Source organism: Triturus cristatus, chromosome 3_1 (assembly GCF_964204655.1).
Source record: "Triturus cristatus chromosome 3_1, aTriCri1.1, whole genome shotgun sequence".
In the NCBI taxonomy this organism is placed as follows: Eukaryota; Metazoa; Chordata; class Amphibia; order Caudata; family Salamandridae; genus Triturus; species Triturus cristatus.
The window spans coordinates 627,809,039-627,822,195 of NC_140583.1; the positions used below are offsets into that span (position 1 = coordinate 627,809,039).

The following is a 13,157-nucleotide window of genomic DNA, read 5'->3' on the forward strand; positions in this document are numbered from 1 at the left end:
AAAGTGTGAAAAAATGATGCGAAATAATTATTGCATGTTATGTGAAATAAAAGGAAAAGAGAAGAGAATCGAAAGAAAGCATAAGAAGAAACAATAAAAACTAACAGATGGAGAGCACTACTCCAAAAGTGGTAAACGTCTGACAACACATAAATCAAGTGCGTTCACCATGATTATCTTATATGGAAGGGACAGAGGAACTACCTGTGTATTTGAAGCGTCAGCTTGAAGGTCAATCTGCATAGAATCAAGAAACAGTCATAATCTTCTATGTTAAGTGTAGTAAGTTCACGTTAGTCCATCCATATGTAAGGGACAGGAAAAGGAATAAACAACAAAGAGCGTCAGATCAATGCTCAGCCAGAAAGTGGAAAAAAGTAGTATATAGAACTTCAGAAAAGTAAGTATATTAATGCATTTACAGGTTCCAATATCCCACCTACGTAAGACTGAGTCATTAGATCAAAATTAGTTGATTATAACAAACAATAGAGTACAGTACATCAATCAACAATTATCCAGAAAAACTGACATTAATAATATTAAAGTCAATCTACAGAGAATCAATGATACTGGGGTGTACAAATGCATTCAACAATATTTCATTAGCAGCGCTATATTTAGTCTTTTAAAAAGACATGCAATTCCCTATCTACATTCATTCCCTGATCGACAGACCTCAATTTAATGAGCCATTTTGTCTCCAATTTTCTCAAAGCCAAGATTTTGTTCCCACCCCGGGGATCATCAACTATTTTGTCTATGGCATGGAATCGAATCTGTAATAATTCCGATGTTTTGTGTTCAGCATTGTAATGTACTGCCAATGGGTAGTTGGCATTCTTGTTTTTAATGGCTCTAATGTGCTCCTGTATACGTTCTTTGAGAGGTCTTATCGTGCTGCCCACATAAATCTGACTGCACTGACAGATAATACAATAAACAACGTATTTAGTATTGCAATTAATGAAGTGATTAATATTATGTACTCGTTCCGTGTTATACCTAAATCTGGTAATTTTGTCTTCTGCAAATTGGCATATATTGCACATGGAGCATTTGAAGAAACCCTTGGGTTTCACGGGTAACCAAGTGCTTGTTGGTTGTTGAACTGCCTGCACTGGTTGATTGCGCATGTTTTTAAGCGTCCTGCCTCTCACATAAGTAATGTGAGGTTTCTTTCTGACATATGGATCTAGATCCTGATCCAGTTTAAGCAAGTGCCAATGTTTCAGAAGGGTCCGATATATTTCATTGCTATGTGAATGAAATTGTGTGATCATAGCGATTTCTTTACCTGTTGAAGCGTTCTTGATCCTCTTGTTGGATCTAAGTAGATTGGACCGTGTTGTCCTGTTGATTCTCGTGTGTGCTTTTTCCAGAGTTGTTCTATCATAACCCCTGATGGTAAATCGTTTTTTTTAAATTCGTTACCTCCTTTTGGAAGTTATGTTCTGTACTACAATTTCTTCTTATCCGAGTCATTTCTCCAAACGGAATGGCCCGGATCTGAGAAGTGGGGTGTGCACTACTAGCATGCAAGATGGAGTTGCAAGCAGTTTTTTTACGAAAGAGCTTGGTCTCCAATATCCCATTATAAACAAATAATATCTCGTCTAAGAAATCAATCTCTGTTTTGCTGGAATTATGGGTGAAACTTAAGTTATATTCATTGGTGTTCAAATGATATAAAAAGTCATTGAGATCTTTAACCTCACCCTCCCATATGAGTAAAATGTCATCAATGAATCGACCCCAATACACAATATGATTGGTCAAATGGGGTGGCCCTGCTTTCCAAATATGTTGCTGTTCATAAAACCCCATGTAAATATTTGCAAATGAGGGTGAAAATTTGGCCCCCATTGCTACACCAGAATGTTGTCTATACCAAACGTCAAGGTGTTTAAAGTAGTTGTTCTCTAAGGTCAATTTGGTAAATTCTATAACCATTCTGGTGTGGTCATACAGGGTAGCATCCCTTTTGGATAAAAAATAGGTGTTAGACCTGTCAGCCCTTTGGGTGGTCCCTCCTCATCATTATTTATTTTGTCCCACTTTTGCCTCAAACCCTGTTTGAATTTTTCCTTTTTGGGAACCACCAGACTTTTTCGTGTTGCTACAGATTCAGGGAGCCATTTTAGCTACCCCTGAAACTTCTGTCTGAGGGCCTGAAGCACAAAATGGTGGCCACCTGTGACATCACCAGCATCCACTGGAACCTACCAGCACCTTCCAGAACATTCCAGGAGATTCCAGAACTCTGTGACAGTTGGAGACCGTTTAGAATGTTGGGAGGATAAGAGAGGCAGTTGGCAGTTGGAGCTGGCAGTTGGCACCTGACTGGTGAAGAGAGAGGAGCACAACAGTGAAGGAGGAAGGAGTGAAGCAGCAGGGGTGGAAACTTGTGCCTGGAGTGGGGTCCATAAACCCACCCTTGATACTTGTCCCTACTGATGGATCCCAGCCTATAGCCCTGTGTGGGAAGAAGACAGAGGAAACTTATCCTAAGGACCTGGACAGCAGGAACAGGCCTTAGAACCAAGAAAACAGCAAGATTCTGACCTGAGAACTGGTTTCCCTGGAGTCCGGCGTCGAGTAGCCTGAAGACCTGGAGCCCGAGGTGGAGAAGCGGCGCTGACTGAAGTAGCAGACGTCGTACCCGGAGCCGCCTGAGGTCGTGAGAGGGCGCCGACGGAGGTCGTGAGGAATACCAGAGGTCGAGGAGGAAGTGAACCGAGGTCGAGCGAGCGGCGTCATCGGAGGAGTGAAGTCCGCCCTCCGGAGTCGTCGGAGACCGAGGTAGAGGAGCACCGGAGGTCGGGAGTGAGGATCGCACTCCGGAGTCGCCCGGAGCCTGTGAGGAGGAGCACCGGAGGTCGGGGGTGAGGATCGCACCCCGGAGTCGCCGGAAGTCGACATCGAGGCCAGGCCGGCCGACGTCATCGGAGCCGAGAGCGCCATCGGACCGGAGCCGCCCGAAGTCGACATCGTGAAGAGACTGCCCGACGCCGTCGAATCGGAGGTCGAGATCGAACCGAGGCCACCGACATCGGACCGGAACCGCCTGCCGGCGTCGTCAAAGAACTGACATTGTGCCGAGGCCGCCGAGACCGAACCGGAACCGCCTCACGGCGTCGACACGACTCCAGCGGCGTCGGAACATCAGAAAAAGGGCAGTAAGTGGAGTAGAGGGCGCCTAAGGCCCTGTGGAGACCTGAGAGACTGCTCTAAGGGGCTAGGGAGGTGCTGAAACCCACCTGACTGTGCCTGGGGTGAACTGGGACTAACCTAGAGAGGTTGTGTGGAGAGAGAAAGCCAGGGCACTGGTATACCCCCCTTGGATCTACCTCAGATTAGGCCTCAGCCTTGTCCCAGCCAGGGAGTAGCCCCCCTCAAGCCTTCCACAACCCTACAAGCTGTGCCTGGGCCATATCAGCCCTTAAGAATTGAAGTGTCATCTGATTATATGAGGGTTGCGGTATACTTTTAATTATTTATTGGGGATACTGTATTTATTGAGTTTTTACCTATTTATTGCTGCACTATATTTATAGGTCCACAGGACTTGTTGGTGTACAATATTTATTGGTACAGTATTTATTGCCTCAAAGTATTTAATTGTCTGTATATATTGCACTTGTATTTATGCCCTGTTATTTATGATCACCCCTATTTATTTCATCAAACAGCCAATATTTATCTGACCTGCACTAATTGAAACTTGTATATTGTGATTGACCTATTTATTTTTCCAATCAGCAACTAAGAGAAAAAGATAAAGAAAGAATATTTTCATAACTTTTACGGTGTAGAGTCGTTTTTGGAACGGATGCACGCATGGTTCTTGTATGGGTATATTGTATGCTTAGCACTGCGCCTGTTTCCTGACCACTCGAGCCAAGCTACCACAGTGTGTTCGGGGAGTCCACCGCCACCCTGCGGAGTGGGAGTGGGCTGTTTCCAACATAAATTGGTGTTCAGTGGTGGGATAGAGCTGTGCCTACATATACTCAACAATAACTGTGGGTAGTCCATAGGCCTACACCGGGAGTTTTCTCACAGCGGCCTTCCTAATTGTGGGTTTTTGTTTTTTCCAAATTTACTCTGGTGGTGGGAGGAGGTATTACTAAAGGTACCCCCCTACATTGCTACTGCACAAAACCTGTCCTCTAACCTGAGTGGGCAAGATGGAGTTTGTACTAGAGAATCTAGAAACGTACACTGTGGCCCAACTCAGGGAGTTTTGCCAGCGGGAGGGGGTGTACTGTCCCCCAGGAGCAAAGAAGGGTGCACTCCAAACCAGCTTAAGGGCTTGGGGGGAGGCACGCCGAGAAAGCAAGGCTGAGGAGGAAGACAGGGATGGAGAGCCTGACCCCGAGGGGGCTGAGATGTACCAACCTGAGGTGGGGAACCTGTCAGCAGGGCCCAGGACACTTTCTAGGAAGGGCAGCACTGTCTCTAGCGGGGGCTTATCCAGCGTGGAGTTAGCAGATCGGAGAGAGAAAAGACAGCTCACATGGGATTTAGCAAAGCTGGAGAAGGAGAAGGAGGAACAGAGGTTGGCTCATGAGACGGAGAAAGAGAGGATGGCTCATGAGATAAGACTGAAAGAGATAGAGCTTCAGATCCTAAGAATTGGGGCACCAACTGTTCCTAATGGTGGCAGCCAAATCCAAGAGTCCGCCAGGGAATCCAAACCTTACCTGCCAAAGGACATAGTAGCTAGCTATGGGGCGGGTGACGACATCGCCAAGTGGCTAGCAGCCTATGAGGTCTCGTTGAGGGCCCATGGGGTTCCAGTGAAGTATTGGGGAGGAGGATTGTATAGGTACATGCCTCCAGCTGGTAGGGATGCTTTATTGGCCCTCGAAGAGGATGAGCAGACCCACTACCCCACCATGAAACTGGCGCTCATCAGAAAGTTTGGACTAACACCTGAAAAGTACAGACAGAAGTTCAGGGGTAGTCACAAACTGGGCACACAGAATTGGGTGGACTTCCTGGACTATGCAAAGAAGGCACTGGAAGGTTGGATTCAGGGCAGTGAAGTAAGGAACTACGAGGAGCTGTTTGACCTAGTACTGAAGGAACACCTACTCGAGAAATGTTTCCCTGAACTGCGGCAACACCTGGTGGATAGCAAGCTGACCAGCCCCCGGAAGCTTGCTGAGGAGGCGGACATTTGGGCTAGTACCCGGGTGTCCACAAGGGGGACTGGAGGGGATACTCAAAAGGCCGGACAGGGCGCCCCCCAGAAGAAAGAAGGAGGGGAAAAGAAAAAGGAGTTCTCCAAAGGCCCCCAAAATAACTTCCAAGGGAAGGGAACAGGATTCACCTCTAAGGCTAACCCCCCCAGAAACCCTAATCCTGGCCAGAGTCAGCAGCCAAGGGTTGTCCATTGCTACGAGTGCGGTGGCGTTGGACACTATAAAGGAGATCCGAAGTGTCAGAAACGATCACCCCCTCCCACTGGAGGAAAGCCCCCCGGAGTAGCTAGTGTAGTGCTCGGGGAGGAGATGCCCTTAACTAAGGGAAGGGAGTGGGCGGGTGTCACTTTAGTGTCCCTGGGAGAACGGGAGATGGTTCCTAAGATCCAGGTGCCCGCAAATACCGCAAAGTATGGGCAGTGGATCACCATCAACGGCCAAAGAGGGGAGGCTCTGAGAGACACAGGAGCCAGTATGACTATGGTGCGTAGCCAACTGGTGTCTCCAGAGCAGGTAATTCCCGATGTACTCCACCCAGCCGCGATGGCTGACGGCAGAACAGGTCACTATCCAGTGGCCGAGGTTCCCTTTGAATGGGGGGGGGTTGCAGGTTCACTTCGAGTTGCCGTAAGCCCTGCCGTGCCAGTCGATTGTCTGCTGGGCAATGACATGGAGCACAACGCTTGGAAGGAGGTGGAATACCGGACTCACACCGAGATGCTGGGTACACCTGACTGGGCCTGTGTTAGCACAAGGTCCGAGACTACCCGAAGAGGGAGTTCATTCCGGCTGGAGCCTGGAACAAAGGCCCAGCCAGCTGCCAGTCAAGGGAAGAACCGAGGACAGGAGGAGCCTGCCTCGGCGTCTCCACCCCGTAGGACGGATAGGCCACCGGAGGTGGTGGACCAGGAGTCTGCGGAGGGGGACGTTACCAACCTGGAGGACCTACCCATCCCGGCCGAGTGGCACGTGGAGGGAGGCCCGTCCAGGGAGGAATTCTGCCAGGGCCAGAGGGAGTGCCCTACCCTTGAGGGGCTGAGGCGACAGGCCGAAGCCCAGGCAGCAGGGAACGTTGAAGGGAACTACAGTGTTTACTGGGAGGATGGCCTCCTCTACAGTGAACCCAAGGCACCCCTACATGGATCGTCACGAGCCTTGGTAGTTCCTCAACGTTATCGAGCCTTCCTTTTAGAGTTGGCTCACGAGATACCATTGGCAGGACACCTGGGGCAAGACAAGACCTTCGCCCGTCTTGTCCCACACTTTTATTGGCCTCAGATGAAAGTGACGTCCGATACCTACTGCCGGACATGTGTGTCTTGCCAAGCCAGTGGGAAAACAGGGGTGAAGCTGAAAGCTCCCCTGGAACCACTCCCTGTCGTTAGCACCCCCTTTGAGAGGGTGGGCATCGACATTGTGGGTCCATTAGATCCACCAACTACAGCTGGTCACAGGTTTATCCTGGTTCTGGTGGATCATGCCACACGGTACCCAGAGGCAATACCTCTGAGGACCATAACAGCACCTGTTGTGGCTAGGGCCCTGATGGGAATCTTTACCCGAGTGGGTTTTCCCAAGGAAGTTGTGTCCGACAGGGGGACCAACTTCATGTCAGCATATATGCGGGCAATGTGGAAGGAGTGTGGAGTGACCTACCGGTTCACAACTCCTTACCACCCCCAGACCAATGGTCTAGTGGAAAGGTTTAACAAAACCTTAAAAGGCATGATCAGAAGTCTGCCTGAAAGCCTGCGGAGGAAATGGGACGTCCTCCTACCCTGTTTACTTTTTTCCTACAGGGAAGTGCCACAGAAGGGAGTGGGCTTCAGCCCCTTCGAGCTTCTGTATGGGCACCCTGTACGTGGACCTCTTAACCTGGTGAGAGACGGATGGGAAAGAACTCCCAGAAAGCTCCCCCAGGATGTGGTGAGCTACATGCTGGCCTTCCGGAGCCAAATGGCTAAGTTGTGGAAGCAAGCTTCTGACAACTTGGAAGCCAGCCAAGCAGTGATGAAGGCGTGGTATGACCACAACGCTCACCCGGTGGAGTTGGAGCCTGGCCAGAAGGTGTGGGTGATCGAACCAGGAGAGCTTAGTGCCCTCCAGGATCGCTGGTCAGGACCCTTTGAGGTGTTGGAGAAGAAGGGTAAGGCTACCTACTTGGTGGACCTGAAGACCCCTCGTCAGCCCCTGCGGGTGCTGCATGCCAACCGCCTCAAACCCCACCACGAGAGGCCCGAAGTCATCTTGATGATGGTGACTGACGGAGGAGAGGACGTGGAAAGCGAGCCTCTCCCTGATCTGTTTGCGTCTCAGGAAAAGGATGGGTCGGTGGAGGGAGTGATTCTCTCCCCATCTCTAACTCCTGAACAGCAGGAGGACTGTCGCCAGGCCCTGGGGCAGTACTCTGCGTTGTTCTCCCTTGTCCCGGGTAGGACTCACCTGTGCGTCCATGACGTGGACACAGGAGACAGCCCACCTGTGAAGTCCAAGATCTACCGGATGTCAGACAAGGTGAAGGCCAGCATTCATAGTGAAGTCACTAAGATGCTGGAGCTAGGAGTGATTGAACCTTCTAGCAGCCCCTGGTCCAGTCCGGTGGTGTTAGTACCGAAAGCTGCACCACCGGGTGCCCAACCAGAACTGAGGTTCTGTGTGGACTACCGGGGACTGAATTCAGTGACAAAAACTGATGCTCATCCGATCCCTAGGGCGGATGAATTGATTGACCGGCTGGGAGCTGCCCAATATTTAAGTACCTTTGACCTTACTTCAGGGTACTGGCAGATCTCTTTGACTGATGGAGCAAGGGAAAGGTCAGCCTTCTCCACGCCCAATGGCCACTACCAGTTCTGTGTGATGCCCTTTGGGCTCAAGAACGCACCTGCCACGTTTCAGCGCCTGGTAAACCAGATCCTCACCGGAATGGAGAGTTTCTCTGCTGCTTATCTGGATGACATAGCCGTCTTCAGTAACAGCTGGGAGGATCACTTGCGTCACCTGCAAGCTGTTCTCCAGGCCCTGAGACAAGCTGGATTGACGATCAAGGCCAGCAAGTGCCAGATCGGGCAGGGGTCGGTAGTGTACCTTGGACACTTGGTGGGTAGGGGAACGGTGCAACCCCTCCAGGCGAAGATCGAGGCCATCATGGCCTGGGAACCCCCCAAGACACAGACTGAGGTCCGAGCATTTTTGGGCCTCACGGGATACTATCGCCGCTTCGTGAAGGGGTACGGTACCATCGTAGCCCCTCTCACGGAGCTCACGTCCAAGAAACAACCTCGACGGGTAGTCTGGACGGAGGCTTGTCAGCAAGCCTTTGAGAAATTGAAGAAAGCCATGTGCGAGGCCCCGGTCTTAAGGGCCCCAGACTTTTCCAAGAAGTTCATTGTCCAGACAGATGCATCAGAACATGGCATTGGGGCAGTGTTATCGCAACTCAACAAAGAGGGTCTGGATCAACCCGTGGTCTTCCTATCCCGGAGACTACTTCCCAGGGAACAGAAGTGGAGTGCAATAGAGCGTGAAGCCTTTGCAGTGGTATGGGCTCTGAAGAAGTTGCGGCCATACCTGTTTGGCTCGCACTTCCTTGTTCAGACCGACCACAGACCCCTTCGTTGGCTGATGCAGATGAAGGGGGAGAATCCCAAGTTGTTGAGGTGGTCTATTTCCCTACAGGGGATGGACTTTCAGGTGGAACATCGGCCTGGAGTGGACCACGCCAATGCAGACGGTCTCTCAAGGTATTTCCGCCTTAGTGATGAGAACTCCCAAGGGGTTGGGTAGCTCTTCCCACTTTCAGCTGGGGGGGACGCGTGTTAGACCTGTCAGCCCTTTGGGTGGTCCCTCCTCATCATTATTTATTTTGTCCCACTTTTGCCTCAAACCCTGTTTGAATTTTTCCTTTTTGGGAACCACCAGACTTTTTCGTGTTGCTACAGATTCAGGGAGCCATTTTAGCTACCCCTGAAACTTCTGTCTGAGGGCCTGAAGCACAAAATGGTGGCCACCTGTGACATCACCAGCATCCACTGGAACCTACCAGCACCTTCCAGAACATTCCAGGAGATTCCAGAACTCTGTGACAGTTGGAGACCGTTTAGAATGTTGGGAGGATAAGAGAGGCAGTTGGCAGTTGGAGCTGGCAGTTGGCACCTGACTGGTGAAGAGAGAGGAGCACAACAGTGAAGGAGGAAGGAGTGAAGCAGCAGGGGTGGAAACTTGTGCCTGGAGTGGGGTCCATAAACCCACCCTTGATACTTGTCCCTACTGATGGATCCCAGCCTATAGCCCTGTGTGGGAAGAAGACAGAGGAAACTTATACTAAGGACCTGGACAGCAGGAACAGGCCTTAGAACCAAGAAAACAGCAAGATTCTGACCTGAGAACTGGTTTCCCTGGAGTCCGGCGTCGAGTAGCCTGAAGACCTGGAGCCCGAGGTGGAGAAGCGGCGCTGACTGAAGTAGCAGACGTCGTACCCGGAGCCGCCTGAGGTCGTGAGAGGGCGCCGACGGAGGTCGTGAGGAATACCAGAGGTCGAGGAGGAAGTGAACCGAGGTCGAGCGAGCGGCGTCATCGGAGGAGTGAAGTCCGCCCTCCGGAGTCGTCGGAGACCGAGGTAGAGGAGCACCGGAGGTCGGGAGTGAGGATCGCACTCCGGAGTCGCCCGGAGCCTGTGAGGAGGAGCACCGGAGGTCGGGGGTGAGGATCGCACCCCGGAGTCGCCGGAAGTCGACATCGAGGCCAGGCCGGCCGACGTCATCGGAGCCGAGAGCGCCATCGGACCGGAGCCGCCCGAAGTCGACATCGTGAAGAGACTGCCCGACGCCGTCGAATCGGAGGTCGAGATCGAACCGAGGCCACCGACATCGGACCGGAACCGCCTGCCGGCGTCGTCAAAGAACTGACATTGTGCCGAGGCCGCCGAGACCGAACCGGAACCGCCTCACGGCGTCGACACGACTCCAGCGGCGTCGGAACATCAGAAAAAGGGCAGTAAGTGGAGTAGAGGGCGCCTAAGGCCCTGTGGAGACCTGAGAGACTGCTCTAAGGGGCTAGGGAGGTGCTGAAACCCACCTGACTGTGCCTGGGGTGAACTGGGACTAACCTAGAGAGGTTGTGTGGAGAGAGAAAGCCAGGGCACTGGTATACCCCCCTTGGATCTACCTCAGATTAGGCCTCAGCCTTGTCCCAGCCAGGGAGTAGCCCCCCTCAAGCCTTCCACAACCCTACAAGCTGTGCCTGGGCCATATCAGCCCTTAAGAATTGAAGTGTCATCTGATTATATGAGGGTTGCGGTATACTTTTAATTATTTATTGGGGATACTGTATTTATTGAGTTTTTACCTATTTATTGCTGCACTATATTTATAGGTCCACAGGACTTGTTGGTGTACAATATTTATTGGTACAGTATTTATTGCCTCAAAGTATTTAATTGTCTGTATATATTGCACTTGTATTTATGCCCTGTTATTTATGATCACCCCTATTTATTTCATCAAACAGCCAATATTTATCTGACCTGCACTAATTGAAACTTGTATATTGTGATTGACCTATTTATTTTTCCAATCAGCAACTAAGAGAAAAAGATAAAGAAAGAATATTTTCATAACTTTTACGGTGTAGAGTCGTTTTTGGAACGGATGCACGCATGGTTCTTGTATGGGTATATTGTATGCTTAGCACTGCGCCTGTTTCCTGACCACTCGAGCCAAGCTACCACAGTGTGTTCGGGGAGTCCACCGCCACCCTGCGGAGTGGGAGTGGGCTGTTTCCAACAATAGGTTAATGCTTCCATGCCTTTGTCAAGTGGAATGCTAGTGTATGGTGAATTTACATCTAGTGTGACTAGAGTGAGATCATCGGTCCATGGAAAATGTTCCAGCTTGTTGAGAAGATCTTTTGTGTCTTCAATAAAGGCGGGTAGTTTGCGCACAATGGGTTGAAGATATAGATCTATATAATCTGAAATGCGTTCAGTGGGTCCCCCAATACCAGAAATGATCGGCCTACCCGGTGGTGCTGTAATGTTTTTGTGAATCTTGGGTAGGGTATAAATATATGCTGTTCTGGGTGTTGAATTGAATAAGTATCTGAATTCCAAATCAGAGAGGAGCCCAGCATTTAACCAATATCTAAGTGTTTTCTCAACTAAGATATTACCTTCCTTCATTGGGTTGTACAAGATTTTGGTATAGGCTTTATTATCCGATAGCTGGCTCTCAATTTCATTTAGATAGTAGTCATTGTCCATAAGGACAATATTGCCACCTTTATCGGCTTCCCTTATAGTTAGATGTGAGTAGCTTCTCAATTGGAGAAGAGCGGTCCTCTCTTTTTTGGTGAGGTTATCTCTCCATTTGCTCTGTGAACGATATCATTTGTCCTCCAATTTGTATAGATCAGTTGTGACCGCCTTAAAAAACCCATCAATTATGTTATCTGATGGTAAAGTAGGAATGAATGACGACTTAGTTCTCAACCCACTATCGGTTTGTATATTACTGGCAATGTTAAGGTCTGACAATAGTTCTTCCATATTGGGGACTGTCTCAAGACTGTCATCGAGTGACAGTAGCATTTGTAAATTGTATATATCTTGAATAGTTTGTCCACTGGCGCTGGTAGTATAAATAGGTATAGGGCACATTTTGTTTTGACTGTCAAAAAACTTTTTTAATTTAAGTCTGCGTGTGAATTTGAACAGATCTATATGGATTTGAGTAAAGTCCGGTCTGGACATCGGACAAAAACTAAGCCCCTTTTTCAGTACATTAATCTCATTCTCATTCAAACATTGTTTGGAAAAATTAACAACAGAAACATCATCACTTTCATTAGGTTCCAAGTTATTGGTACAAGATGTTGTGGCAATCACATTAGACTCTACACCGGCACTCATTTTTTCTGTACCCGCGTTACCGATCTTGTGATTCTTTTGGTTTCTTCTAAGTCTGTTTTTCCATCCCCCCGCCTGGTCCTGGTCTTCCTCTGGGTCTTTGGTTGTTGAATCCCGATCTGGTACCCCTCCTGTACCTCTCTAGTTCTGATAAAAAAGAAGACGAGGAGGTCACTGGAGTATTATCATTGGACTCCAGAGTAGAGACACCATCATTTCTAGCGTCACTAATGTCACTAGCAATACTAGAAAGTTCTGAGTCACTAACTGTAACATCAGTATCCATTCTCTTTTTGTCAAGATCTCGGACTCCAGCTCTGGGTCTATGTTCATCAAATTTCTTTGCAAAAGTATAAATACGGCCGTTCTTGTAGTCATTTTCGTCTCTTTTTAATTTACGAATTTTCTTGTCTCGTATATAAGTTTGGTGTGAGCTTAATATATCTTTCAGAATTTTGAAGTTTTTCTCAGTAGCCTTTTCAACATTTAATTTCTTTATTTCCTCTTCAATCTGTTCAATTTCTTCCATCAGTTTCGCTCTCTTTCTTTCCGCATGACGGATCAATAGATCCATCATGCCAAATGACGAGGATGAGATAAGTTTTTCCCACTCTTGTAAGAGATCGGGATCCAAGTCTTCGAAGGTTGGGAAGATAATACCTCTCAATCCTCTCGGAACTTGTCCGATCTCTATATACTTTTTTAAAGTGGTGAGGTCCCACCATCTAGACAATTCAGCCTTCCTTAATCTCTCAAGTTTTATGAATAATTGTTTTAAACCTTGTGGTTTTGCCTCAATCATAGGTGTTTTGTTAGATTGGATCCCCTGTCCAGCAAAAATATCATTAAAAAGCTTGTCCCTCTCATCATTGAATCCCGCCATGTTGAAGAAAATGTATGCTAATGTTTAGTTAACTTAGGTAAGATCAGATCACGAGTAATGATCAGATAACGCCTACAGAAAAAATGAGTGCCGGTAACACTGGAAAATACAAATCTATATGAGGTAGTAGTGTTCCCCAAAATGGGTGAAGAACCGCACA

General features: G+C 48.8%; 1 protein-coding gene and 1 long non-coding RNA gene across 2 annotated transcripts in view; one reads left to right on the plus strand and one right to left on the minus strand.

Moving 5' to 3' along the window:
• LOC146860667 (uncharacterized) overlaps positions 1 to 13,157 on the minus strand; it is a 272,962-nt gene that overhangs the window by 109,061 nt on the left and 150,744 nt on the right. The window lies entirely within an intron of this gene.
• CLN6 (CLN6 transmembrane ER protein) overlaps positions 1 to 13,157 on the plus strand; it is a 145,848-nt gene that overhangs the window by 47,619 nt on the left and 85,072 nt on the right. The gene's annotated exons all lie outside the window — the stretch shown is intronic.